This window comes from Triticum aestivum, chromosome 2D (assembly GCF_018294505.1).
Source record: "Triticum aestivum cultivar Chinese Spring chromosome 2D, IWGSC CS RefSeq v2.1, whole genome shotgun sequence".
NCBI lineage: Eukaryota > Viridiplantae > Streptophyta > Magnoliopsida > Poales > Poaceae > Triticum > Triticum aestivum.
Window position 1 is genome coordinate 611370417 of NC_057799.1, and position 25912 is coordinate 611396328.

The following is a 25912-nucleotide window of genomic DNA, read 5'->3' on the forward strand; positions in this document are numbered from 1 at the left end:
TCGTCGGCGCTGTTCTTGTTGCGATGCAACCTCGTCATGACTGCTCTTGCTGTGATGCAACTTGTCCACGACAGCCGACATCGATGCCCGCTGCATGGCAGCTACGGCGGCGCCGCGACCGCTGCATCGCACCTCCGCCAGCGTCGACGACCGCTGCATCGCAGCTCCAGCGGCCACTGCATAGCAGCTCCAACGACGTCGGCGGCCGCTGCATCGCAGCTCCGGCGGCATCGACGATCACTGCATAGCAGCTCCGGCGGTGTCACGGCCGCTGCAATGCAACTCCGGCGGCGTCGAGGACCGCTGCATCGCAGCTCCGGCGGCATCGATGACCGCTGTGTAGCAGCTCCGTCGGCCACTGCATCGTAGCTCCGGCGGCGGCGGCGTCGTCCGCTACATCGTAGCTCCAGTGGCCGTTGCATCATAGCTCAGACGGCGTCGAGGCCGCTGCTGCCGTGCTTGGAGCGGGACAGTGGGAACTGTGGGTGATGCATGTGCTGCGCGAGGGGAAGATATCACTGAGGGGAAGTGCGATCCATGGGACACCAAAGAAACGGCTAGGATTTGCTCCATCGAACGGTTATCAAGGCGGCTGATAACTCTGAGCTATCAGCCGGCTTACGCCTAGCATCGGCCCTTAACTAATCATGCAAAAGATTTAAAAGATTACGGGAAGGTGATGCGTAGTTTCTGCCTATTTGGTCTCAGTTTGTTCCTTCAAACCTGCACTTGATCAGGAAGGTGATGCTCCGTCACTCTGGGTCGGCACGCCTGCCATGGTAGTCTTTCGTATTTTTGTTTGTGGTTGGGGTGGGTAGATTATAGTAGTAATTAACTAAAATCAGAGGGGAGGCCCTTCTTTTGTTAAAAAACTTTTCATTCAATTAAAGATTTAAATTTTCTTCAGAACTTCTCAAATATTCCGCATACATGTTATGATGTGATTTCCAATCAAATTTGAAATTTTGGACCATCTAGTCATCATTTAGTACATTTATTATAAACATGTAACAATGTAGCTCATCCATCCCACCCAAAACAGGTTAGAAAACTAGAAGGATAACCGCAAAAAAAACCTAGAAGGAGAGATACCACGAAGACCTGAATAGTAGTTGAACTCAAGCTCACATGGTCTTAAGTGAACAGTAAATCCTATAAAAATATTTAAAAAATTTACAATGTTCTGAAAAAATTCAAGAAACATTGTCGTTTTTTCTATACGCATGCAAAATTTCATGATGGAATCACACTTGTGAAGGTGTGGACAACAAAAAATAAAATTGAAGCTCAGGGATGCTTTATAAAACACTCTTTTCGGAGCATTAAATTTGATTTCTTTGCAGACACCTCCACAAATGTGAATTCGTCGTGAAAATTTGCCCACGTGTACAAAAACGCCAATGCTTCTTGCCCCAAAAATCAGAATGTTTGATATATTTTTTCACTATTTTGTCGGATTCTACTGTTCATTTGAGCTCATAAACTCCATGTCCGAAACTGTCCCGGGTATGCAACAATGTCATCAGCACACCGACATCATTCTGGAGGCACCCTTGCTCGCTTTGGTAGCCTCTTAAATAAAGCACAAACAAGTCAATAACAAATTACGGAATGCATTTCAGCATGTAAGACACATTTGAAGCAAAAAAAAAACTTTCTAGTAAACAAGCAGGCGAAATGATTTGGTGACAACTCCTCTTAAATATCCTATATGCTCTCTTTTTTTTTTCTATTTTATACCTAACCGGAAACTAGAAACCGCTATCAAGATATTACTTAGAGCATACACTTTAGAGATTCTTACCAAGATATTAAATGGTACATGACTACATATACACTATATTCCTGCAAGTGCCCTAAATTAGTTTGAAGAAGATTGCAATGTTGTCTTTTTCTTATTTTCTCTCCCTTTTCCCAAATTAAACTTTCTTACTTTAAATTTTTTTGAGGCACAATGTATGGAAAACAACGTATCTTCTACTACAAAACATTGTACGAATTTAGCACAACATTATTTTTGTTATGGTTGTGATTGAAAATAGTTTTTTATAATTAAGTTTAAAAGTTTGTATAAAAAAGTTATATATATAATTTTCAACTATATGATTATGTAATTATGAAAAATAGCCATAATGTTAAGACAAATGTAGTTAATGAAAGTTTCCTTACATATGAGTGATACAATTACTTTGATAATGAAAAAAAATGGATATCATCAACCGTGCAATAGTCAAAATTTTCAAGTAATATTTATCGGATTTTATTTTGATGTAACTTTAACATGTTACCAACATTCTGAAATGTGTAAAGTGGACAATCTTATAGGGATCATGTGTACTACATTTGCGATTGTATACGAATTTGAGTTAAGAACTTTAATAATTGTTCATGGATAAGAAGTCTGTATTAATGGAGACTCAGTACAAGCATCTGTGATATTCTATGGCATGTTTGTTGCTGATGGCAAACTTAAGTAAGTAATGTATGTGTGTGATCATTTTTAATAGTTCTTTGTTATTTTTTGTGACAATACTAATGTACATTTAATTATTTTTTAGCATGTTTTACTTTGTTGTCTTTCAATTATTTTTGAGCATGTACACAAGAATCATCAGCACTGCACTTTTTGAGAAAAAATTGGATGGTTTAGCAGAATCGTTTTTATCTATCTCATCCATAAACAAGTTTTATTGGATGTAAAATTCAAAGTATTTTGTTTGTCAGAGGACTGAGATTAGGATAATTCTGGCTCATGAGAGGAACATTAGTCTAGTTAAGACCAGTCAACATGCTAATGCTACTAGCCACACTCTTGTTTGTATGGGAATGGCTCAACAGCAAACTGCTTGTTGGCTTCGAAACTTTCCTGATGAGATAGCTAGCGTAGTCAATTCTAAACGTCAATTCTAGCGTAGTCAATTCTAAACGTAATCATCTTGTGCAACGAAGTTTTGTAGTAAGCCGGTACTGTAGCATGATGTTATTGTAGCACTTGCTTTTATAATGTTTTACCATAATTTTTAAAAAATTGAACAAATTTCAAACTTGCTGAACTTTTTAAAATTTGCAACATTTTTAGAAATATAATATTTTTTTGGAAAATTCCATACAAATTTCGAAAAGGAAACAATCATTGAATTTATGAAGAATTTTTTTAAATGGGAACATGTTTCTGTAATTCCAAACAATAAAACATATGAACATTTTCTAAAATTTCTAAACATTTTATATAACACAAGTTTGTTTTTTGAAAACAAGAATATGTTTTAAAATTCGTAGAATATTGGTAATCTCATTTTTTTAATGTATTTTTGGGGGGATATTTCATCTTTTTTCTAATAGAAATTTTTTTGGAAAAAAGAAAAACAAAAACAGAGGAAAACCAATTAAAAGAAACAGAAAAAAAAGGGATAAAACCTAACTTTACCGAATGGTTCCCAAAATCAGAAAAGCTGGAAAAGATAACGGGCCGTCCTGCGGCTCTTTGCGGCAGAAAGCGGCAAATAGGAAAACACAGCTTAGGCAACCAAACATATTTACAGGCTCAAAATGTGAGGACCGAGTCCGTATAATTACTAATAGGTTTAAGAAACAGTTTGATAATCTTTTTAGCTTAGTGATTGTGCCGCACGCTTGCAGTTGATAATTTGCGGAAGTTATTCTTGTTAGTTTTAATTTTTCGAGCGGCGCTTTACTAACATTGTAGTCTCTAGAGCAGCTTTCGGAAGGTTGTATGAACCGGTTTCGACGTTTTAGAACCTTTTATGTGCTTTTTTTTCTTTTTTTCTATGAGTTTTTTTATCGGTTTTCAATGGATTTCTTTGATTTTAAAATACATGTATTTTAATACATGTTGTACATTTCTTTATACATCCGTAACACATCTTTTGTACATGCCGAACTTTTTCAAATACATCATGATTTTTTTCTTCAAATACATGTTTCAACAATTTTCAAACAAATGTTAAACATCATTAAATGCACCATGTATGATAATACACCGAGATACCGGGTGTGCCTATATCTCTTTGTATCGGCACTCTCGCCCTATTTCCACATAGACTAACGTATCGCATCAATGACAGTATGTAAGGGACGGCCCAGTAGCATTACGATTGTTTGTTTTGATCATTTTTATTTTCTCTTTATTGTTTTGTTTATATTCTCAAAATATATAAAAATATACTTTTCAGAATTACACAATTTTTGAAATAAATATTCATGAAATGTGAAAAGTTGTCTGCACAATTTTTGAAATTGATCATATCATTCAAAAATGTCCAGCCATTTTAAAAAGTGCACACACGTTTAAAATATGTTCATGGTTTTTTAACAATAATTATTAAAATGTAAAGAATGTCCGCTTACTTTTATAAAATGTTTGTAGCATTAAAAAACAATTCATGACATTTTGAGTGTTTAAAATATGTTTCATGAACATCTGTTTGTATGAAATGTACAACTCTTTTGCACTATTTACTTTTAAAATATGTTCATAATATACAAAAATGGTCGTGCTATTTAGAAAAATGTTCTAATATTTAACAAATGCTTGCATGTTTTTAACTCATGACAGTTGTGAAAGAAAAAAAAATCTTGGGTACCCTTTTTGTTAGACCAGCTTGACATAATCGACTGGCCCTTGGAGCTGCTGGAGTCTGGTCAAAGGAGGAAATATTTGCGGCCGTGCACAAGGATAACACAAGCCCACTCCCACAAGGTTGATGATGCACACAGGAAGAGGAGAGGAGACTCCTGGTACAAGGAAGTTGCCAGATCATTCGATTTAGCTGATCTTTCTCTGTAAATTTGTCCTGTACTTTCCGTGGGTGGTCGTCTGGTCAGTGCTGTCCTCTATCTGTTTTCAGTCAGTTATTCTCACAAAATAAACTGCTATATATGTTATTCCTTCACTGGAACAGATGTTGACTTCTTTCTTTGTGTACCGTAAACAAAGCAGAACGTAATTGTATTTACAGATATGAGTACAGAAGTATCATCCATTCTTCAATACGAATTACTTTTCGAGTATTGATGATACTTTTCTACTAGAGCATGCATTGATGCATGATCGTTTTTCCATGACTGACTTTCAGATAAGCTCATTTTCAGCTCTCGCCTTTGGCGAGAGAAAATGGTAATGGCACAACAGTTATGGCGAACTTCTTTTTGAGGAAGCAATCCTGGGCTCACCTAGTTTTCTCTAGGCGGAATCGATATCTCCTAGAGCAGAAGTGTGTCTGGGCTGCATACAGAAGAACATCTACCTTACGTATACTTACCATGTTGTTAGTACTTTTTCGATAAAGGGCGATTTTATTAACTCAAAAATGTAGCATCAAGTGGATACACCATGTTGTTAGTACTAGATACAAATGATAGCAAGTGAGCACGTATTTATTTTTTCGAAAGTACGCCGAGGTGTACCATAGTTTCATACTAGAAAGCAACAAAAGATGTACAAGGAGGTCATCAATAAATTCACTAAACTGTTTCTTTCGACAGGGAAAATAAAACTGCAGTCATTGCACCGGCACAATTCCATCCAGTGGCGATTAAAGTGGTACAGTATAATTTAGCATGGTATAAGTTGTATAGCATATATGATTAGAATCTGATGCTGACCACCAAGAGTCCAAGACGGTAACAAATTCTGACAGATGGTCAACACGTTATGCACACATGCGCCTTTATTTGTTGCCCGATGGCATGGGGACACTTAACACACACGAGGTTACAGTACATACGCAGTACATATGACGGCTCAGTTGCTGCACTGGATCTATAGAAGACTTTCAGTAATACAGACGAAAACAAGGTGCAACGGATTCAGTGCTCGAGTCGTAAACCACCAGGTTCAACAACGCATTGCTCGGCTGCACGACGGAGGGAGGCGGGGAGGCCTAACGAACTCGTGGCCGGCGAAGAACCCCTTCTCTTCTTCAGCTCCGGTAGCGCCCATTCCGCCGCCTGCCGGCAAACAAGCAGAGTCGAGCCGGGCGCTTGAGTCAGACGAGCTCAAAGATTCATGATGCGTAATGAGAAGTGAGTTCGATGTGCTGCTCACCGTTGTTACCAGGTTTGATCGGGGCCTCCATCGTTGCGCCATCTTTTTTCAGCGTGTTCTCTGGCGAGATCGTCCCCCCAACTGCTGCTGGACTGAGGTGGAGAGTTGCAAGCAGAAGAACTGCGAGAACGAGCGCCAGTTTCGCAGCCATTGGATGGTGTGATCGGGTTGGCAAGGGAAAATTCTGGATGGAGTGGTGATCAGTGGCTTGAGCTTTATGTTGTGACTCTCCTTCCGTTGGCCGAATTGTGTTATAGGCTTGTAGCTACTAGTACTAGATAGGTCGGCATGATGTGTCACAACCCACACAAGTCACATGCTGAACTAAGAGCATCTCCGGCCGCGCCCCTAGAACGGCCTCCCCAGCCGGTCCTCTCATAACGGATAATGTGCTTGTTGCTTATGAATGTGTGCATGCCATACGGAACAGGAAGAGAAAGCGGCCCCTTTGCGTGGTGAAACTAGATATGATGAAGGCCTATGATCGTGTTGAATGGGGGTTCCTTGAGAATGTTATGCACAAGTACGGGTTCGCCCAAGGATGGATTGACATGATTATGAGATGTGTTCGATCAACCAGGTTCTCTGTCAAGCTTAATGGTGGTTATTCTGGCATTTTCTCCCCCTCTAGGGGACTCAGACAGGGCGACCCGCTGTCACCATATCTGTTTCTCCTATGCATCGAGGGGTTCTCTGCTCTTATTAAGAAGGCTCAGCGGGATAATCAGATTTGCGGTGTGTCGTTTGGGAGCACTGGCCCCCATGTGACTCATCTTCTCTTTGCAGATGATAGTATAGTTTTTCTAGAGGGGTCCCAAGGTAACGTGGAAGCACTTCGTGATATCCTACAAGTTTATGAACAAGCTTCAGGGCAGCGGGTAAATCGCCAAAAATCTTCCATATTCTTTGGGAAGGGAGGTGGTGAGAGTGATCGAGAGAGGATCAAGGGAATCATTGGTATCTCAACGGAAGCGTTGAATGAGAAGTATTTGGGGCTGCCAACTGTGATGGGAAGATCTAAGGATGGTACTTTCAAGCCGGTCAAAGAAAGTTCGAGGGGGAAGGTCCTGGGATGGAAAGGCCAGGGCCTATCTAAGGCGGCTAAGGAAGTGCTCGTCAAATCTGGGTTACAAGCGACACCAGCTTTTGCCATGAGCTGTTTTCAACTCTAAAAAAAATGTGCCGGAACCTGTCTACCATCTCTTCAAACTTCTGGTGGGGTTCAGCTGATGACGAGAAGAAAGTGCATTGGGTAGCCTGGGATAAGATGTGTACAGCCAAGAGGGAAGGTGGAATGGGGTTTCGAAACTTCGAGGCTTTTAACCAAGCTCTTCTAGCGAAGCAAGCGTGGCGAATCCTACAGGTTCCGCAGTCCCTCTGTGCTCGAGTTCTACAAGCTAGATACTTCAAACATGGATCTATAATGAATGATGTTTGCCCTGCTGGTGGTTCCTTTACTTTTAGGAGCATTTTGCATGGGCGAGACCTTCTGCGGGAGGGTGCTGTGTGGCGTACTGGCAATGGCTCAAAGGTGTTGATCCATCATGATAATTGGATCCCATGCAAGGGCTGTCTTCGAGCACTGGGTCAAACGTATATTCATGGCACTACTCGGGTGGCGGACTTGCTTAATGGTGAGGGCGATGGATGGAACCATGTCAAGGTTGATGAAATGTTTACACCGGATGATGCGCAAGATATCAAGCAGATCCTTGTTGGAGGCAATACTGTAGATGATTTCATGGCATGGAATTACACTAAAGATGGGGTCTACACTGTCCGGTCAGGATATCACTTGTTGATGAATCTGCGCAAGGCGAGGTCTGGACGGCCAGAATCCTCGTCGTCGGTGAGCAACCATAGAAGCTGGCTGGCTCTATGGGGCACGCATGTGCCAAACAAGGTGAAGGCTCACGCCTGGCGTTTGATGCGCAACGGCCTGGGTGTGGGCTCTGAGCTGCATAGGAGAAGAATCAAGCCCGGCATTTTCTGTACTGCTTGTGGCAGGGAGGAGACCCTTGCACACAGATTCTGGACGTGCCCCCATTCGATGCTGTTTTGGAAAGAATTGGCTGATAGGCGGGGCCTTCCTGTCTCTGCTCCACCTGATGGACTTGTAAACAATGCTGCTGTTGGAAGGTGGTTGCTGCAGTGGGTCTCTGACGCACAGGAGGAAGAAAAGGAGATGATGCTCCAGGGCGTTTAGGGACGGCAAGAGAATTGAAGCTGCTCCTGAACTATCTCTTTCTGTATCCAGACTTATGGACGAGTGGCTCCAAGTGGTAAAGAAGGAAGCTAGGCAGAGTGTGAAGCCACCAGTGGAGAGATGGAGACCGCCGGAACCAGGATGGATTCTTGCTAATGTGGACGGGGCTGTCTCAAAAGGTACGGTCAGCGGGGGTGGTGGTGTGGTCTTGCGGGATCGCGAGGGTGCCTTTTGGGGCGCGGCCTCCCAGTTCTTCCCAGTCTGCTCCAGACCTGATATGGCTGAACTGAAAGCTTGCCGGAAAGCACTACTCTTTGGTCAGGAGATTGGGGTGCAACGTATTCAGGTTGAAATGGATTGCAGGGAAGCAGTTAGAATGATCAATAGCACGTCAAGGAATCTCTCAGCAGCTGGTCCGTTAGTTGAAGAGATCAAAGGGCTCATGCATGGCTGGCAAGGGTGCAGAGTTACGTGGAAACGGCGATCGGCTAATCGGGCTGCCCACATATTGGCCAGATTAGCTGCTGGTCAGGAGTTTAGTGAGGAGTGGCATGGTGTGCCCCCTGATTGTATCTTGCATGTAATAGCGGACGAGATCCCAGACTTTGCTTAAATAAAATCTATGTTCCCCTCAAAAAAAAAGGGCGGAGGTAGGATCTGAACATGGAAAATAGATGCAATGACAATGTATAATTTGCAATAAAATAATGACACTTTTAGTAGTTTAAATGTACATACAAAGTTAAGTCACTTATTTTGAAACGGAGGTAGTAGTTTATATATAATTATGGGCTTCTAGTTAGTACATAGAGATTCGTGGCCTTGTGGTTGGATCAGGTAACGGCGACACTTGAGTGTCGCTACCTTGTTGAAGGTGTTGGAGCATCTCCAATAGTCGTGCAACACGCGGCGCACTAAAAAAGCGTTTGCAGCACCGTATTCGCGAGTTTTTGCGCGGCGAGGAGCGCTTGCTCCAACGGCCGCTGCAAAGTATAGCGCGAGCCGCTCCAACAGTCGCTGCAAAAAAATTGCGCGCGCGCTCAGCACAAACAACATATGCACTTCAAACACAACCAAGAAGATCAAACACAAACAAAATAAATCAATAATAAATAGTTGAATTTTATTATTACACCTCAAACAAATAGTTTATCTTGCAATAGAACAAATAGTTCAACAATACAACATCAAACATACAAATCATGAGGCCATTCCATGCCAACCACTCCTCGATGAGATCCTTCTGAAGATCATCATGCGTTTCGTCACGTCGAATGGCATGATAGGATGCAACAAAACGGGCCACCCTCGCAGCCCTCCGCTGCACTCGCACGGGATGTCCCAAGAGCTCATACTGAGAGTAGTCTAAATTTTGGCCGCACTCATTCTCGATGATCATGTTATGCATGATCACACAAGCGTGCATGATGTACCAAAGCATCTTTTGATCCCAAAATCTAGCCGGTCCTCTCACAATGGCAAATTGGGCTTGCAAAATCCCAAAAGTTCTCTCCACATCTTTCCTAGCCGCCACCTGAGCATTGTGGAAATCAAGATTTTTCTTACCTTCCGGTTTTTTCAATGGATTCATAAATGTTTGCCACTTTGGGTAGATGCCATCCGCAAGATAGTAGCCATAGTTGTATGTATGGCCATTTGCTACAAACTGCACCGGTGGCAGTTTATCATTTGCAATCTTATTTATGAGTGGTGACCGATTAACAACGTTGATGTCATTTAAAGATTCAGGCATTCCAAAAAAGCATGCCAAATCCAAGTCTCTTGATCGGCCACCGCTTCAAGGATTATAGTGGAACCCTTTTTTGGCCATGGAATTGCCCATGCCATGCCTTAGGATAGTTCTTCCAACTCCAATGCATGCAATCTATTGAGCCAAGCATACCTGGGAACCCGCGATCTTTGTTCATCTCCAAAAGCCTTGCAAAGTCTTCAGCATTGAGAGATCTCAAATACTCCTGGCCAAACACTTGCACAATTCTGACTGCGAAGCGCTTGACACACATGATGGCTTGACTCTCACCCATGGCCAAGTGGTCATCAACTAGATCAGCCGGAATACCGTATGCCAACATGCGCAAAGCGGTTGTCACCTTCTGAAAGGTGCTATGCCCGAGCTCTCCGGCGACATTCCTCCCTTGCTGAAAAAACCGATCATGGCTCGCTAGTTTCTCTGCAATGCGCCTGAACAACTCGGTGGTCATCCTAAACCGGCGCCGAAAGTACGACTCGGGGTACACGGATTATCCACAAAATAGTGCATCATCAATATGTTGTCGGAATCGATCTTATCCCTCCAAATTTTCTGCCAACCCATACCCGAACCATCGTGCTTTGGTTTTTAATTGATGTGCATAGCTAGGATCATTGCAAGGTCCCCTCCTCTTCAATATCAAATTCTTCTTCGGAAGAATCATATGAAGAACTCATCTACAATGTTGAATTTAAACTAGTTTATAAAAAATACAAACAACATGCACAAAATTCATGTAAAAAATGTGAAGTTGAAGCAATACATACCTTGCAAGCGTTTTGTCGAACACCTTGTGGGCGCCGAGCAGCAGTGGGTGGCCGGGCGCTGTTCGTCGGAGGAATGGCGCGCGCGAGGGGCAGCGGCGACTAGAGGGAGACGAAGGAAGCAGTGGTGGCACGGAGATAGGCTGGGGAAGCGCCGAAATGGTCGCCGGAACAAATGGGGTGGTGCGGGCGGCGGCGCCAGCGCTTGGATTGGGGTAGGTGGAACTCGCGAGCGGGCGCTCGAGTGTGCACCGCGCGGGAGCGGGCGCAGCAAATAAACGGCGCGCGATGCCGTTTCGGCCGGCGCGCTGGAGCTCCCGGAGATGTTGCGGGCCCAAAAAACCCAAATTTTCCAGCGCGGCGCTTATATAGCGCGGCTGTTGGAGATGCTCTTAATGTTGAAAACTTCGTCGTCTTTGTGATGTCATGAAATGGTTTGTGGATATAGTCTTTGTTGTAATTTTCCGATCACGGATTTGATCGTTTTTTTCCTACACATAGTTTTGGTCTTATATGATTTGTTATTTGCCGGCGTGTTTTTTTGTATGCGTGCGTTTGTGTTGGATATGTTCATCTTAATCATGCAGAGGCAAGACGTGTGCTCTTTGAGTTTGTATCCTCTTGATTTTGAGGCAATAAAATCCACCATTTTCCTAATATCAATTTGTAATGCTCCAATAAAAATTGTTCGTAATGCTGAACAGTGAGCACTGGTACTGACACGTGGGCCCGGAACCTCTAACCCTCTGTGGCAGAACAGAACTGTTCTTGACGGACTTTGCGCTGGAACTTTTACCTAAAAGAAAACTCAATTTACCCGGCAAAAGAAAAAAAACTCAATTCCGCGAGGGGTCCTGCGCCGTAGCCTGGATCCCCATTCGGAGCCGGTCGCACAGATCCAATGCTAAGAGAGAATAGGTGGATGTTTGGTAAGTTCTCAATCCTCGCAGCATTGGTTAATCCATGGATTTCATGTGCGGTTCGTCCCATTCATTTTTCTGAAATCACGATTACTCTGTTGATATTTGACCGGAGGATAGTAATCGTCTGGCTCAGCTGTATATTTTGATCTTGGATAGAAAGATCTGCGGGCTATGGTTGGTTTGGGCACCTAGGTCTCGCGCAAACAGGCAACAATTCTCCATGGGTGCGCGCCGCCGCACCCACATCTGTTTCCTTTAGGCTTCTCGACCACGCCCTCGTTCTGGGATGCATTTTTCCCCCGCCTCAGGTTCGTGTCATGGGTTAATGGATCAATGCAATCTTACAATAGCCCTTTTTTTCATAATTCAGTGCCTTTCTTTTTCTTAGTAGCCAGAACATTAGTTTGGCTTGTTTAGAATGCAGGAATTTCGCATTAATTCTTGGAAATCTCACAGGAATTAGCTGGGCAGTACATGTTCACTGAAATTCTTGGCAAGATCCTCTGTTCCAAAAGTCGTCTCAACATCTTTGCTATTCACTAGGTAGAAAGCTCTGGTTTGTTTTCGCGGAAGGTAATAGCTTGAGAACAATGAGTCATTCAGACGATGCATTAATAAATTGATGCAGAAATGCCAACGGATTGAAGTGGCAATGGCGAGTTCCAGCACCCAAAGAAAAACCGATTATGTTGACGTTCAAAAGATGGTTGCTTCGATAAGAAAGGAAATAGACAGCTACTGGTCACAGTATGACTCTTCTTGCAGTGTGGGTAATTTCTACTCAATTCATAAAGTCCCATAGCACATCTTTGTAGTTGATAGAATCTCGTACGAGCCAATCATTCTATCCATTGGTCCATATCATCATGGAAAGGAATGTTTACAGTCTATGGAGAAGGAAAAATGGCACTGTTTAAACTTCATCCTCGGATCGAATCTCAGTAGAAACTTGCAAGATTACTTGAAAGTGATTGCCAGGTGTGAGAAACGAGCAAGGAGATGTTACTCAGAGGAAATAAAAATGGACAAGAAAAGCTTTGTGCAGATGCTCTTGCTCGATGTGCTTCGTTATGTTCTCTTTTAATGGAATCACAGAATCCGGAATGCAAAACCCAGGTGAACATGAGCAATGTAATACCGGCCAAGAAATAAGAAGTGAAACTTCATGCAGTAGAGCTGATTTGAGTTGTGAAAGAAAGGAAGAATACACCCACAGAATAAGTATAGAAGAGTGTCAGAGACCTAGTTCTAATAATTTAGAACTTTGTGAGGTATCAATTGGCAGACCTCCTGAAGAAAAAAGGCTGAAACACAGTGAAGATCAAAATGTTTATACTGGAATTTGGGGTTGGTGCAATCGTTCTCTTGAGCACGACTTTCTTTTGTTTGAGAACCAAATTCCTTTCTATATCGTGGAAGAAATATATGGGTTCTTTATAGGGAAGGAGGTGGAAACAAGGTTTCTTACAGATAGAATTGCTGAGTGCATGGAAAGTATTTTGCGTCACTATCCAACCGCCATCTATGAATTCGATAGGCCCAAGCAATTTCATCATTTGCTCCATTTATGTACTTTAGACCTAGCCAGAAATTCGAGGAGAATCATGGAAGTGCCAGTACTAGTCAAAAACCAGAGGAAAATGAGCAATTGCTACAGTCTCAACAATTGGGTTGCATGGAAGCTGAGAATATTCCAAACCGATGGCGTCGATGGCGACGAGCGGCGCAGTATCATGAAGCTGGAATTACACTTAAGAAAAGGGAGTATGACCAACACAACAGACATTCACTATTGGACGTGAAGTTCAGCAATGGGGTGATAGAAATTCCATGTTTACCTATTGACGAAAATACTGAAGCTCTCTTCAAAAACTTACTTGCACTAGAGCAGACGGGCCCTAGATATATATGGCAACGACCTCAATTCCTATATTTCTTTCATGTCTCAACTTGTATCGACACCTGATGATGTGGCCTTAGTCGTCAAGGAAGGGATCATAGTTCACATGATGGATAGTGATGAGGAGGTGTCATCTCTTTTCACCAGGTTAGTTAAAAAAGTAGTCATTAACTCTGAGACCAGTTACCTCAAGTCTTTGTGCCAGACATTGGAAAACCACTACCAGAGTCGACTCAACAGATGGATGGCATGGCTATGGCTAAATTATTTCAGCAATCCTTGGGTTGTGCTTGCCGTATTAGCTGCGACTATCACGCTCGTTTGCACTGTTGTCCAGACCGTATTCACAGTGTTGGTGTACATCAATCCATAAGAACAGCTTTAAGGTGCAGCGATCAGCATTCAGCAAGTAGTGTTTTGTTGCTTCACTTCAACTTCTGTAATTATCTTTTTGAGAAGAATTTCTATGGAAAGCTCTTAACTCTTAGAGAAATGGTGATTATTCATAATGTTTAAAATTTATTGGTGGTCCCCTAAATTTGTTAATTTGGTCACTTCACATCAGCCCCAGGCACTTCTTATTTTATCGATATCAATGGCAAACATGTTAAGCTTTTCTACAGTTCAACTACTGGTCAGTACAATTTATTGAGGAAGAAGTTAGTACATTTCAAAGTGGGCTATGTGCTTATAGAATTTCACATCATTTTCTTAAATGTTTATGAAAGATAATTCTTTTTTTTTTACTTCCGTGTGTGCTAGAGTGTTTTTTCTCGATGGTTGACGTAGTTCTTTTTTAAGCACGGGCTAGCTCTGTCAATTCGTCAATAGAATAGGAGAAAATAACAAGTAACGGGCCTCTCATTGGGTCAAACCAAAATGTTAAAACAGATATGCACTCTGTTATGCTTCTTTTATTCAGTCGGTTTCATCATAAGGGACAAAAGCAAGATACTGGAAGCTTTTCTCCACATATAAGACAATAAAACCTCTTGGGCAGTGACTCAGCCATACATTATTGATTCATCGTCTTCAGAATCTACCAGACGAACTAACATGCTCTTGCCCTGCAAGGTGGAAGGCGGGGAGGACGGAACGTAATGTCGGGTGCATACATTATTGCCTTCTCTTCCGTAACGTGGACATGTTCCTGAACTCCAAGACCTAGAGAAAAGTAACAAGTTTATGTAAACACAGCAAGTTGCAGCCAGAATGAACGAGGAGAGGAGGAGCCATACCGTTTGAAGGCAGTTCGTCCTTGTTAGTAGCAACCAGCGAAGAGTATGTAGCCACCACTGGTTCTCTGGGTGGCACTTGCCGCGATGCCCATACAAGCGGGCTACTCGCAATCAGAAGGATGCTGAGGACAATGAACGCTTTCGCAACCATTTTGCTGTACGTTATTTGCTTGGACAAAGGTCTACTTATAATGGAGGGGCAATGCTTTCTCAAGGGAGAAAGGGGAAGAAAAGTGGAAAGGCTGAACTCTAGAACTTGCCTCCATAGACGATGGGTCTAGTAGGAATCAAAATCTAGTAGAGCTTCCACGACCGACCTTGCTATACGTACGACAGACTGCCTGTCCAACACTGTACGATTAGAGCCAAATCATACATAATTCAGTTTGTGGGCCATAGTAGTTAGAGATGCGTTGCTCTCTGGTCGTACGGGTCGGATGGGAAAATCATCGCACGTAGAGCAGTTTTGTTCCACGACTAGGTGGAATCAAAATCTCGTAGCGTGCCGATCGACTAGGTGACAACCACTTGTGCGTCGCACTATTTTTATGTTCCGGCCTACAGCTATGCCATGAATGCTACCACAGCTTAGTCAGCTACGAATAAATGCTTAAAAACTTGTTGGGCAGCCGGGAATTTCTGTTGGGAGCCGTCAATAGATGCATTTTCTTTCATGGTTCACTATCATTTCCCTTTCTTTTTTCGACAAAGGGTGGATTTTATTGGCTTAAAATGAAGCATCAAAAGGAGACAAACATAATGAGTACACACCTGGTCTGTGCATAATTTGTGATTTTTGTTTCATACTGTATTTCACTAACCATTCCCTGATTGCAAATGAAAGTCATTTAGGGTTCGGACCAATCAGATATTTTAGAAGTTTTGTTTTTTACGGGAATATTTTGAAGTTTGACAATCACTATAAAAATTTCTAACTAACATCAGTGTTTCCTTCCTTGGGGAATTTCTGTTGGAAGGTGATGGTGCCATGGTGGAGGTCCCTGATTTTGATTCCCATGCATGTTTTTTTAGCCTTGTTACTTATAGATTAAAAGTTACAAAATTCCAAATTTGTTCCAGACGTCACTGCACAAATCCTGCTGAAAAAAAGTCTACTCGGTAGCCAAAACCTTTTGTGTTGTCATATTTGTTTCCACATTTTGGAGCCCAAGAAAAGTGAATACATAAATTTTGAAAACAAATACAAATGTCAAGGCAATGACAGTTGATGAATAGATCAAAAGTTTTTCCATAGAAAAGATAGATACTGTTGGAAAGGAAAACTAGAGGCATGTAGTAGAAGGGACGAACATGGATTGGATCGTGGGAGTAGTGAGAGGTTGGGGACGCGGAGTATCTACTCCCGAGCTCAAATGCTCCCTGATGAACAGTAAAATTAAAAAAAAAAGGTCTGATTTTTGTGGTAAACTTTGACAAATATTTCGTATTCTTGCAAAATTTCATAATGAAATGCCAACCGTCGAAGTTGTGATCAAACAACAAAACTGATGCTCCAAAAATGTTATTTTTGAAAGCATTTTGGAGTGCTGATTTTTCCCCATGACTTCCATGAATGTCATTTTGTACTGAAATTGTCAAGCAGACAAATCATTTGCCAAAGCATTTGGAAGAAGACTTTCGGTAGGGCTTTCGTACATAGGATTGGATTGGGCCAAAAGTATACACGGGCTTGGTTAAAGCATACTATACAAATAAGATACATTTTTATTAGATACACTAATATATTATTTGATAGCCATGAAAAATTATTTTGAAACATGAGTACATTTAAATTTACATGCGACAAAGTTTAGCGGTTCGCATAGTAATATTTTACACCAGTACCGCAAACATTTTATTTAATATACATAAAAAATTCTCTCAACCCACACGGAGAAATTTAAAAAACAAAAACAACAAATTTATCTATACACATGATATTTTAAGGGCCGTGCTAGGCGTCGGCCGGCGGATCTTTTAAAAAGATCCGCCGGTCTATGAGCCATGCGATCTGAAGCAATCTCCCGGTCAAGCATCGTTGTCACTTAGTCCTGTTGCGAAAACCCTTTTGCAACACATGTCTTGTTGCACAAATATTTGAAACAAAGGTTGTGTTGCAAAAAAAATCTTGCAACAGAGATCTTATTACAGATTTTTCTTGAAACACATCTCATGTTGCAATTTTTTTGCAACATATGTCTTATTGCAGAAAGTCACCGTGTTCCATTTATTGCGGTCATGGCCTCAAGCAGAGGCTTGTCTTGTTAGGGAAGGGAGGATGGGTGTTGCATATGCGATGATGGTGGTGGTGGAGGCGATGCAGCATGGGCCCGGAGCGGCATAGCTGGGCGATGGCGGTCGGAGCAGAGCTTCGCCATGCGCGCTCGAGCGGCCATGGCCATTGGTCGCGATCGGACACAAGGAGACGCGGAGAGGTGACCCCGTCGACGTGCTTGTCAGTGGCCTCGCCCGCGTGCTGCCGGGGGCGAGCAGCGGTGGCGGCGGTCGGAGCAACGCATGGAGGTGTTGGCTTGACTGGGAACTCGGAAGAGCATGGGAGGATCCAGATCCAGATCCCGCAACATATCACTTGTTGCGGTAGGGGGATTGCAACAACAGCTCAGTTGCGAAAACTAGTCTAGGTAATACCTGCTCTGAGCCTTTTGATTAAAATCCTATCTAACGGCTATGGAGCCGGTGGAGGCAGGCAGTGTTATTGGTCAGGTGATTTGAATCATTTCTCATACTTTAATGTATAATTTTATTAAAATGATTTTTAACTGCTTTAGTAGTTTTCTAAGAATATACAGAAGCAACCCTGTCTTAACGGGCCCCGACTCGTTTGTCCTTTCCGGCGGGTGTGCCCACTAAAGCGAATAGAGCCAGACCGGTGCGTGACCATGGAGGCCGTCTTCGTCGGCAGACCCTATTTGACGCTCGTTAGCGTCAAAAGGTTCTGCTTTCGCTGAGGTGAGCTGCCGTTTGGGCCGGCCCATATATGGGGTTCGCCTTTCTTTGTTCGCTACAGCTTCCTTCGCTGTTTCCTGCAAGTTTTTTTTTACAATTTTCTTCTGTGGTTTTTTGCTTCCGGTTTTTCTGTGATTTTGTTCTGATTTTTGGGTTTTGGCTCCTTTTTCCTTTCATTTTTTTTATTTTCCGTTTTTTTCTTTACTTTTTTTACTTCTTCTTCTCTTTTTTGTGTGTTATACAAAAAGTTCATCTCCTATTACAAAAATGTTCATCATATTTTAAGAAAATGTTTCACCATACATTATGAAAATGTTCAGCGTGTATTACAAAAATGTTCATCGTACATTTAAAATTCCGTATTTTAACGGGCGGAGCGTCAAAAAAGTTTGAAATTCCGTATTTTCTTCATTATTTGAGAAAAAATCGTGGTTTTTAAATTTTGTTCATAATTCAAAATTTGTTCAGCGTACATTGCAGAAATGTTGAATATATATTTTAAATTTTGTTCGGTGTATATCACAAAAATCTTCAGTATGTATCTAAAATTGTTCAGCATATAATTAAAAAATGTTCAATGTATATTCAAAAAATTGTTCATTTTTTTGGAATTTCGAAATATTTGTTCAACTGTTTCAATAATGTTCATGTTTAAATTTCAAAAAAAAATCATGGTTTTAAAAAGGGTTTCACGTTTGTCAAATTTTGTTCATAATTTTCTATTTTCTGTTCTCGATTTTCATGAATTGTCGAAAATTTTAAAAAGTTGTCTGTTACTTTTAGCTCTCGCGCTGCTTAAAATCCAGTAGAACATATCAGCTCGATTGGTTAGTTATAGACTTCCGAGAGCTCCTGTTCGGCGCCTTATGCGTCCGAACAGCTCGCTGGCGCACACAGCCGCACCTTGTTGGGCCGGCCCATGAAGGAGGATCGCAGCGAGGTCAAAAAATGCAAAAATATGCGTTTCCTGGAGTCGAACAAAGGTCAGTGCCTTCTTCTCTGAGTTTAGCTAACCACCGGAACCAATGGACATTGGTGACAGAAAACAGCGACAACAGTATAAGAACAGCATGGCCGCGCTATTTATTTGCATAATACCGTCTGTTATATCACTTTGATTTTTGAATTATTCTGAAAAATGTCGTGAATTTGAAAACACTCGTCATTTTTGAAGAAAAGTTCACAAACTCAAAAACGTTCATCGATTTTGAAAAAAGTTCGTGAAAAAATTTCATCCATTTTTAAAAAAGACCATCGAATTTGAAGAAAAGTTCATCAAACTGGGAAAAACTTCATAGAATTTGAAAAAAAGTTCACCGGATTTTAAAAAGTTCATCAAAGTTGAATAAGAGTTCATCAAATTTGAAAACAGTTCATAGAATTTCAAAAAAGTTCATCGAATCTGAAGCAAAAGTTCATCTATTTTGTGAGATGTAGAAAAAAAGTTCATCAAATTTGTAAAAAAAAATCATCGATTTTGAAAAAAGTTCATGAAATTTGAAAAAAAAATCATCGCATTTGAAAAAAGTTCATAAAATTTTGTTCAAATTTGAGAATAAGTTCATCTATTTTAAATTAAATCACGAATTTTCTGAAAGTTTGTAGAACCAGGAGGAAGAAAAAAGAAATACGAAAAAGGGGGAAAAGAAAAAGGAAACGAAGACTACCAACAAAAAAAGACAGGAATAGAGCAAAGTCGTCATGTGGGGTTGATTGGCGGAGTCGTTATTGTGTAGTAACCTTAACCAGGACGTCTTCGGTTCGAGTCACCACGGACGCTCTTTTTTGCGTTTTGAAAACAAAGAAACAAATAGGCAGATGGGCCGGCCCAGCGCGGAGGGTGTGTGTGCGCCCGTTTGCGAGAACACCTGTAACGGGCGCTTAAGGCGCCGAATAGGACCAGCTAGACTTCCGGAGCGGGATGTCACAGGTTCGTTCCCTCGCTAGCGCGGAGTATTTTTTGGCGATCTTTTAACGCGCTCGAGCTACTGACCTCTAAATGGGCCGGCCCATCTCCATCTACCTTCAGCGAAAGCTCCTCTGCTTGACGCTAACGAGCGTCAGACAGGAGCTCTCGTCTTCGTCGTCGTCACCGAGAACCAATCCGCCGCACCAATTGACCTATCACCGGTTATGACCCCAGGCCCGTTTCTTACAGGTCTCTCCTTCCACCGTATTCTGTGGATCTCCCAGATCTGCAGAGCGCCCTCTAGAGAGCCCAACTTCTGAAGCTCCTGGTCGCATGAGCGGTCCGTACCGTCCTCCTTCCCATCTCTTTAGTTTTCTTAGCGATTTCGTAATGGTGATGCTGAGTTAATTTGTTCAATTTCGACAACATCGTACTTCGAGCGGTGAAATTTGACGTCGCATTTGTGTAACTGGAAAAATCTGGTCCCCGCAATTTTTTTTGGCAAAATCTGGTATTGTTAATTCAAAACATTTCCCTTGGGAGAAGGTCAAACATTTTATGCTACTCCAGGTTCATATTTGTTTGGTAATTGCTATCTCATGTTTCCTCCACCCAATACTATAAAGTACCAGTCAGAATAAATATAGAAGATCCAATGTTGTGGAGCGTCTTCTTCTAAGTCGAATTAGAATCAATTATCGGCAAACTTTGCGGATCAGTACGAAGTTAGTTCGGTTCAAATGCGAGAGCACGAAAAGAAAATATAGGGAATGGGGGAGTATGAGATAAGATGGCATTTTGCTAAAGAAAAAAAGAAGGAAAAATTGGCTATATGAGACTCTAACTTCGTGGTCTGCTATGCCACACTGAACTTCGTGGCTTTACTAAAAACACTCTAAAATTGTGTCAATTTGGGTGTGTACGACCCTCAATCTCGTGTATAGAATGAGTTCGAACTCGTCAACAACCTGATGCATGTTAAGTGGAGTAATTTTTGTCCTGCACAATATGCTGTAGATTAATCATCTCAATAGAATTAAGGCTTTGTTACGTGAGATTGAGCATCCATGCTCTGTTGGGAAGGAAAAAGTAGTTGATTTTTGTTTAAATCTGGCGTAGTGTCCTCACAATTTTATCACCTTGGCGAGCCATCAATATTATCATTTTGTCAAGTGTGTTGCACCGGTAAGGGCATTCCCGCCTCTCCAGAGCCTTTGGTGGCACCATTGCCACTAGAGTCGCCATTGTTGTTCGCCTCCTACCCCACTGCAACAAAACCTGACTCGCACCAGGGACTCTTTGCATTCAGGTGCATCAACTGATTTTGTTTCAATATATGATTGAAAAATACGGTTTTAATGGTAACATGTTTTACATTACTAATGTTTTACATGTTCTGGACTACACCATAACCTCAATTTACTCGAGGCTTTCTCTAATAGAACAGAATCCTTGAGATTTTATTCGTTTTATACAACTGATACTTGCGCCATCTTACTCGTTGCATGTCATATCACATTACATCCCTGACTTTCTGCCATTTGTAGGCTAGCAGAGAGATTTATAGGCCAGGATGTCTCATAAAGTGGTAGACATGAATGCACTGGTTAGCTCCATGACCCGTGAACTTGATTACTACTGGACACTGGGTGAGGTCCCTGACAATGGTGAAACGTCATGTGTCATCTACAAAGTCCAGGAGCACATTCGCATGCTTAACAATTTCTCATACAAACCTTGCGTACTGTCAATTGGGCCTTATCACCATGGATCTCAGGCCCTACAGAATGTACAGAAAGAGAAATGGAGCTATCTAGATTATATTCTAAAAATAAAATGTGATAAAAACTTGCTGGATTACCTACTTGCACTTGAAGGCCTAGCAAAGCTAGCAAGGAATTGCTATTCGGAGGACATTAAAATGGACAGCGAAGAGTTTTTGCAAATGCTGTAACTTGATGGGTGCTTTGTCTTGGTAGCTCTTGGTGGAACAAGATGTATTTTAGCAGGCATGGTGGAAAACGAAGGACAGAACAAACCTCATTCTGATGATTCTAATGGGGACAATAAGACACAAAACCAAACTATGGGTCAAGAAGATGGTAAAGATGACAGACAGGGGGAGGAACGCAGTACATATGAGGATGAAATTGGACCATGGTTTTTCAGATTTTTAATTCATGATTTATTCTTGCTGGAGAATCAAATACCTTTCTTCATTGTGAAGGAGATATTCAAGGTAGTTGCTGGTGACAACATCTGTATTGATGAACCATTTACTGATGATATAGCGAAGTATGTGGAAGGTGCTTTGCGGTGGTTTCCAAAATCAATCCAAGAGCATGATAGGCCAAAAGACTTCCACCATTTGCTTCATTTGTGCCATATGTACTTCAAAGCCAAGTCGGAAAGAAGAGAACTATCAAGCAGGGCCACTGTATCTTCACAGATTTCTTAACTTTGGACGCAAGTACTTGAAACTTGAACACTACCATGATGATACTGAAAACTCTTCATCATTCAACCCTGAGATGCCATGCTTACAAGGTGGCCAGCAGTTGAATCGTTGGCGCAGAGCTGCACAATGCCTTGAAGCTGGAATTAAATTTAAGAAACAGGAGCTTGATAAGTTGCATCCTCATTCACTATTAGACATAAAGTTTAGCAGCGGGGCAATGGAAATTCCGTGTATCTTTGTTGACGAATTCACCGAGACTCTCTTCAGGAACCTTGTTGCATTTGAACAAACTTGCCCTCAGTTCGGAGACGACATTACAGCATACATTGTTTTCTTATCCCAGCTCATAAGTATGCCTGAAGATGTCGTGCTTCTTGCTCGGAGAGAGATCATTGTGCATCATCTTGATAGTGACGAAATGGTATCTGATCTGTTCACCATGCTCAGTAAGGACGTGGTCTTTGATTTTAATGGTCAGCACTATCTTAAAACCATACGCCAGATGATAGAAGCTTACTACCAGAGTCGTCTGAACAGGTGGATGGCATGGCTCTGGCTAAATCACCTCAGAAACCCATGGCTGGTTTTAGCTGCATTTGCCACAATTGTTGTTCTCGTCTGTACAGTAGTACAGACGGTTTATGGGTTATTGGCCTACATTGACCCACCAGGAGGTAACACGTAAAGTCTGGTAAGCACAAGCAGGCAAATAACATCTTAATTTCAGTGGTATTTGTTCTTCTGGATGCCAGCTTCGGCAACAGTTTTCCAGATCCCTGCTCTCATGGTCAACAGTTGGGACATAAGAGCTACATCATACAGTACTACATACGCCTAAGTACATGGCATCGGGCATCTTCGGCTCCCTGCTGTGTCATCTGGGCACGGATACGCTTAGTTTCTGCAGATTTACCAGATGAGGCGCATCTGTCTATACAGTTCGTGTGAATAATATATCTACATTTATTTGGTACAATCTAGAATTATTTGTTTATTTAAGTTCTTAATTTGGAATTATTTACTTTAATGTGTCCAACGCCATATATTGTTGGTTTAATATCTGCTTCATGAGTTCATGACAGGGCTGCCATGTGGAAACTGAGTAACTGACAAAATGACCGTTGGTCTGAACTCTGAAGAAGATTGTAGCATAGACAGTTATAATATGTGCAAGTGGCGGATTCCATGCTTGCAAAGTCAAAATACCTTGAGTTTGCTGGTATCTCGTAAACGTTGCATCCATGTATATTGAAACGCTGGTATCTTACAAAGTTTTACTGTCATGCTATGGAGTGTTTTATGTTGGAATCAGATGGGCTGCTACTGGCGAATACAATCTGGCACAACATCTTGGCCACAGCACAGCTAGCCCAAACAATTACAGTTAAAAGCCGAACTGATCGAGATAGAAATTGCATATATGTTTGTTGGTTTTCAGATAGCTGACCACTCATTCTGAGTGGTAGGAGAGCTCTAGAAATTGCACATATGAGTCAGAGATGTGTTATACTTATCAAATATAACTTTTATGACATATAATTTAATATTTTATTTGTTAACTTTATGATCAAATTTAGACACTAAATACGAGTGGGCCCAATAAATCCGAAGGGAGAGAGTAAAAGCTAAACCGGAAGAAATAGAGGCCCTGTTTGAAACAAAGGAAAAACGCTGGAATTTTTAGAAGATAAGATTCCTACATTGAGATTTTCTTTGGTTCCATTTGGAACAAATAAATTGTTGTCCTACATTCGTTTGAAATTTCTACATTATGGGCATTCCATCGAAATTTTGTAGGAAATCAAACATGAGGTTTTCAAATGATGTCATGTTTTCTACTCAGTATATCTTTAATTCCAGTGTTTTCCTGCATGACATCCAAAAGACAGTTTTTCAAGTTTTCCTGTGGTTTTGGTTCTTGTAAGAATCCAGGATACATGCATCTCAATTCATGTGTTTTTCTTGGTCGTACATCTGATTTCGCTCGCTGGTGAGTGTAATCGACAGACGGGTATCATCCATGAGCGAAAGGAAACAGAACCCTAGCCGCCATCTGCCCCACCTCTCATCCGTTGGCCTCGCTGGTGACAGGGTGGGGGTGTTGTGGATCTGATGGTAGGGTGTGCTAGTACTTCGGGAGCTCTTCCCTATAGTTTGGATTGCTGAGTCATCTGACATTTCGGCCATGACTGCGGTGGTGGTGGCCCTCGGTGTCCCGATCGGGGCGGTGAGGTGGTTGCGATGCCTTAGAGTCAGAATAATGTCTTCCCCGCCCTATCCCCATTCATGTGGTGGGTCTAGCACCGACGAAGAGTGCGTGGAGGTGTGTCTCGGGTGGATCTGCTTGGGTCCGCCCGACTTTGGTCTCCGATGGATCTATTTGGATCCGGTCGACATTGGTCTAGGGCATATCCCTCTGAATTTGGTCGGCGTTCGTGGTTGTTGGTGTGTTTGCAGGTACGGTCCTTTCGATCTAGGTTTGTCTTTGTTGGCGATGATTGACATTTTGGTCGCTAGCCCTTTGGAGCCTTAGAACGATGACTTCCCGATTGTCAACTATAACATGGTTAGCCCGGCTCTGATGAGGGAGCGGCGTTGACGGTTGCACTCCTTTTAGTTTTCCTTCACGCGAAGTACGAGACCAAGGTTTTTAGCTGCATAATAGCATATTAATTGTTCTTTTTCATGTGTTATGAATTCAATTTGACTATGTGTTGTTTTCTGAGTTTTTTATTCTTGTGAACCAAACATGCAATTTTACAGAAATATTGAGTTTATAATCCTCTGTTTTGTCTTGCATTTATAGCATATCATTGCATTTGGTTCCTGTTCTTGCATTTTTAGAATCTTGCGAGCCAAACATGTTGTTCATCCATGCGATTAATATTGATGAACTCACTATAGGATTATAGCTATCTCACTACCGAGCGAGCCTCTCACTAAGAAAACAAGCTATTTTAATAGGACGGATGACATCAAACCCATGAAACAGGCTCTCGCGCTCGCCTTACAGATAAAGCATAAAGCAAAGTATACGACTAAACGATACAAAGTAATGAGGAAATCCTCTTACAAACAGATCCTGCGATAACCAAACAACATAAATCGCGCCAAAAAACGCAAAAGACTAAAAGAAAAATGACTACGCTGCCGACATAAAACGTACTAATTGACTTTTTTTTGTTTTCTACTACGATTCCCAACATCAAACGTACTTGTGATTATTCACTATTTAGAAATCACCATTTTGTCATTTTTGTGTAGCTCACTATTTACTTATTTCATCATCAAACCTTACACATGTGTAATAAACATCCATATGATCATGTAGAATTCTTTTTGGATTTCTTTGAAACTACAGTGTAATATGTAAACTGTTTAAAATAAGGTCCCCCAATGCACCCGGGTGATGGCGACATGTACCTAGGGTAGGGTCATAGGCCTGACCTAGACACCCTCCCAAGGACATTACCCTAAAGTCAGAAGCATTTAAGGGATATCATCATCCACTCAACCAGAAGCATTCCACTCGGAAGATTGAATGTCATTCGACCATGACAATAGTCACTCGACGACCAGAAGATCGGAAGTCGCTCTGTACAGCAATGGTCGGATGTTTACTCTGTAGACTTAATGGTCATTTATGTACCTTTATTACTGGCGTTACCAGAAATGCCCCATCTTTATGTACCTTAAACCCTGTGTAACT